Here is a 5,000-nt window from a genome sequence, read left to right on the forward strand (position 1 = left end):
CCGAACACTACATTTCCCAGCGGCGGAACCGCGGGATTCAGTGCTGGGCTCATTCCTGTTCGCTCGCAGCTACTAAGGAAATCCTGGTTAGTTTCTTTTCCTCCGCTTAGTAATATGCTTAAATTCAGCGGGTAATCTCACCTAATCTGAGGTCGTCTCTACGTGACGCACGAAATTCATTCGTGCCATCGAGCTCGCTTACGGAGAGAAGGTAAAAAAAAAAGAGATTCGTATGTATAAATATATACAAGACGAGGAGAGAGCATCGGCGAACGGGGACGGCAGACGACGAAAAGAACTTTCGTCCATCTCCGACACAGCGATCCTTTGATTTACCGCTCGAGAAACCGGCAAGAAGAAACTACACGCACCTCTCTTCGTTGTTGTGTTCTCGTCGAAGCGTTTTATGCACCTCGCCAATGCCTTTCGTGTGTCGGTATTTCTTTTATATATAAGATTCGTAAAAAATATAAAAGAAAAAAAAAATACGAGACTCTCGCTAGACGACCAAGCTACCGGCGTTTCTTTAACATCCGTCCTCTTTATCGTCGTAGCTGCGAACGATCGACAAACCGTTTACACTCTCCAGCGGTTCCACACCTTCCGCGCGTAACACGCAGAGATCGAAACGGAGCGGCTCCTTTTCCCCCGATTTTATTACCCTGATCCTTCGGAACGAAGGACAGGCCGAGTTGGAGCGCCCGCACGAATCTCTCTGCTGCGTGAACGGGAAATAAAAGGGAACGCACGCGTGGAAAAGCGTACGATGCGATCGTAGCGCAAGCTGCGCTTCCGGGGACTGGATGACCGGCTTTTGGTCGCGCGGTCCCGTCTCGACAACGAAGACATGGGGTGACCAACGCACTCGATGATCACGAAGTAGGGCGGTAGTACCTTGCGGCACCGAGGCGGCACCTCGTCGAAGAAAAAAAAACTCGAGCCTCGCCAAAGGGGAGCCAATCTTCCCGTATCTGCTCCGAAAACTCTCTCCTTTGTCGCGCGTGTTACCGATTCGAGTTTCGCTTCGGGAGATCTCCGAAGCGCGGACACGCGTCACAGGCCAGAAACGTTGCGACGCTACACGGACGCAACGACGGCCTATGTTCGAGTGACGGTCCGCGCGAGAGATCTTTTCTTCCCTCGCGGAAACATGGTATACACACGCGCGGAGAGAACAGAGAGAACGGGTTATTCTGATCGAACACCCTGGGGCTGTACGAGGAGAACTTCGAACGATCGGATGCGCATCATCGTCCCTCGCGTTACGACGATGTCGCTCTCTCTCTTGTATATCTCTTCTCTCTCGACCGAGAATTCTCCCTCGGTCTTGCGGCGTGAAAAAAAACAATTCATTTTAAACGACGTCGAGCGCGCGGCATGTTCGTATCGTGCGCTAAAGGCGGGGCGAAGGCGATGCGTGTGGCGGGTGTGCGAATTCGGAACGCGGAACAAAATCGGCGATCGAAACACGAAGCGGTTCCCGTGGGCGGTCGTCCGTTTAACGGACGACTCACGACGCCACGAAGAACTCACGCGAGTTCGTGATCGACGCACCGTCGAGTTCCGTGAACGCGTTTACGCACGCCGCACGCGCACACACACGTTGCCAATCGCGGATTGCCTCGGCACGGCCACAGACGACTCGGACGAACGTCCAACGATCGCTCGTACGTCGCGTATCGCTCCTCTTCCTCCCTTTCTCGGTGCCGCCCGAACTCAGAAACGTTCGTAATTTAATTCGAGAATGAACGACGGCGGGCAGATTCGAGCACCGTAGGGAAAGAAAGATTCGACGAAACGCAACGCAAGCAGTATTCTGGTTACGTGAACGACCCTCAGCTAGGCGTGGTCCAGGAATTGTATCCGTGGACCGCAATGTGCGTTCGAAATGTCGATGTTCATGTGTCCTGCAGTTCACACGTTGACGCGCAATTAGCTGCGTTCTTCATCGACCCACGAGCCAAGTGATCCACCGTTCAGGGTAATCGTATATGTATATTTTATTGATCTTTGAGTCTCTTGGTACTAAAGTTCGAACAAGTCGATACCCAAACGTCCCCGGTGAAAGAGACGCGGGCGTCGCCGAACGGAGTTCGAGGCGACACGATATATCGGTCCTACGGATGAAACGCATACGCCGATGGTTCGCGCGTAAGGTCTCCCTCAAAGTTACGAAAAAATGCACGCGCGCGTCCAGGTGCGAAGAGAAAAAAAAAAATCCCTTCAAAAATTCGTTAGGACTCCTCCGCGTACCAGCAGCCTCGAGGCGGTCTTTTACCTCCCGGCAACGCGAAGCGAGCATAAACTGTTCGAGCTCGCAACGGCGGGATTACAGACTCTCGACAACGAGGACAACGGGCAACGGCGGAATCGTCCCCTCTGGAACGAACGTGCGCGTCGAACTGAGAAGAAAAAAGACCAAACACCCAGCGGCGTATTGCTTTCGAGATCGACAAGACGCTCTCGTTCGGGTGAACATAACAATGTTATCATCGATGGGACACACTCGTCGTCTTCGCGCACAGTCTCGAGGCGGTCTATAAGAGTTTTCCCCGGCAACACGAAGCGAGTATAAAATTATTCGATCTCGCAACGGCGGGTTTTTCTCAGACTCTCGACAACGAGGCTTGGGCGCGAGCGACGGAATCGTCCCCTCCGAACGAACGAACGACGACGACGGTCTCTTCAAAATTCCAATACCACCCAGTCGTGTCGATTCCAACAAGGCTCAGGTAAACGAAAAAAAAATTCGTACATTCGTTAGGACGCTCCACACCGTTCGCCCAACCACACAGCCTCGAGCGGTCTATATTTTTCCCGACAACGCGAAGCGAGCAAGTAAAGTTCGATCTCGCAACGGCGGGTTTCAAGACTCTCGACAACGAGGTTATGGGTGTGGACGGCACGGAACGGAACGGGTCCCCTCTGAGCTGAACGGCACAATTCTGGGAGTGGGAAAACGGCAAAGTGCCAGCGGCGTATTGCTTTCTGAAAAAATGGCAAATAAAAAAGCGGACCCGACGAGTTCTCGATTACGAGAACTCGAGGGGTCCGCTAATGTACCGTAAACACCGATCGGGTAAATGTAAAAAAAAATTCGTTAGAACGTTCGCCGGTTGTACAAGCCTCGAGAAGCGGTCTATACGTTCACCCGACGACACGAAGCGAGCATAAAATGATTCGAAAGCTCGCAACGACCGCTGGGCGCGTCTTAGACTCTCGACAACCGAGGCTATTACCGACGAATCGTCCCCTCCGAAAGGAACGGTACGATCGACCATCTTCAACAGGTTACGCGCGACGACACCACGCACGCTCCATGCACGAATTCGAAGTCGACGACACGCGCGCGTTCGGGTAAAGATTCGTTGGGACTCGCCGGTTGCAAGCCTCGAGAAGCGGTCTATATTTACCCGGACGACACGAAGCGAGCGTAAATGATTCGTAAGAGCTCGCAACGGACGCTGGGTGTTTCAGACTCTTCGACAACGAGGCTGTGCAGCGACGAATCGTCCCCTCCGAACGGAACGGTACGATACGATCGACTTGAACAGGTTACGGCGCGACCACGCGCTCTCACGATAATTCGTGAAGTCGATACGAAGCGGGCCGTTCGGGTGAAAATTCGTTGGGACTCGCCGTACAACAGCCTCGAGCGGTCTATGTTTAACCCCGACGACGCGAAGCGAGCGTAAATGATTCGTAAGTGCTCGGCAACGGACGTTGGGTGTTTCAGACTCTCGACAACGAGGCTGCTCCGACGAATCGTCCCCTCCGAACGGAACGGTACGATCGACTGATATGAGAGCGGTGACGACGACACGAATCCTGAGAGAATTCGAGGTCGACGACTGTACGTTTTCCCGTTCGGGTAAAAATTCGTTGGGACTCGCCGTACAACATCCTCGAGCGGTCTATGTTTCAACCCCGACGACGCGAAGCGAGCATAAATGATTCGTAAGAGCTCGGCAACGGACGCCTGGGTGTTTCAGACTCTCGACAACGAGGCTTGCGCGACGGTATCGTCCCCTCCGAACGGAACGGTACAAATACGATCGACAGATAGGAGAGAGCGGTGCGACACGCGATCCTGCGAAAAATTCGAGGGTCGTGTCGACGGTACGTTCTCTTCGTTCGGGTAAAAATTCGTTGGGACTCGTCGTATCGGAGCCTCGAGCGGTCTATACTTGGTTCCCGGCAACGCGAAGCGAGCACTTAAAATTCGATCTCGCAACGGCGGGTTTCAGACTCTCGACAACGAGGCTCCTGCGACGGAAACGTCCCCTCCGAACGAACGACACACGGTCGACCGAAAGAGTACGGGACTCTTTCGAATTGCCATATTACCATCCAGTCGAGTCGGCTCCGTAGCTCAGGTAAACGAAAAAAAAAAAATTCGTAAGTTCGTTAGGAATCTCGTACGGCAGGACAGCCTCGAGCGGTCTATACATTTACCCGACAACACGAAGCGAGCATGTGAAATTCGATCTCGCAACGGCGGGTTTCAGACTCTCGACAACGAGGCTGCTGCGACGAATGTTATTCCTCTCTGAACATGACGGATCTCGACCGAAGGAAGGTTATTTTCTTTGCTGCATACGCTTTGCGTTCGTTTCATCCATACATATCTGGACTCTTATAATTTTTATTTCGGAACGAATATAGTTCCGGTTTACGTACAATATCCAAAGGATCGGACGCCTCGATCTCTCCGACACGAGGCGGAGTTGCATATTACGGGCAGTGGATGTAATGTTTCTGTTCTTGTGGCAGTGCAGTGGATGCGGCTCGTTCGAGCACATTATTTTTTTTTCATTTTTCCGTGCCGCGGGTCACGAGGACCACACGCGAGAGCACGTTATTATTTGTTATATTTCCGTGCCGCGGGTCACCAGGACCACACGCTAGAGCACGTTATTATTTGTTATATTTCCGTGCCGCGGGTCACCAGGACCACACGCTAGAGCACGTTATTATTTGTCATATTTCCGTGCCGCGGG

General features: G+C 52.8%; 1 non-coding gene and 1 pseudogene across 1 annotated transcript; both read right to left on the bottom strand.

Moving 5' to 3' along the window:
* The window catches only part of LOC143432308 (large subunit ribosomal RNA), a 7,992-nt pseudogene extending 7,837 nt beyond the window's left edge, over positions 1–155 (bottom strand).
* A 1,674-nt stretch (positions 156–1,829) lies between these two features.
* On the bottom strand, positions 1,830–1,984 carry LOC143432334 (5.8S ribosomal RNA). The gene has a single exon (XR_013102964.1). It is a non-coding gene; the product is annotated as a 5.8S ribosomal RNA (ribosomal RNA).
* Positions 1,985–5,000: the final 3,016 nt, after the last annotated feature.

Source organism: Xylocopa sonorina, unplaced genomic scaffold, assembly GCF_050948175.1.
Source record: "Xylocopa sonorina isolate GNS202 unplaced genomic scaffold, iyXylSono1_principal scaffold0079, whole genome shotgun sequence".
NCBI lineage: Eukaryota > Metazoa > Arthropoda > Insecta > Hymenoptera > Apidae > Xylocopa > Xylocopa sonorina.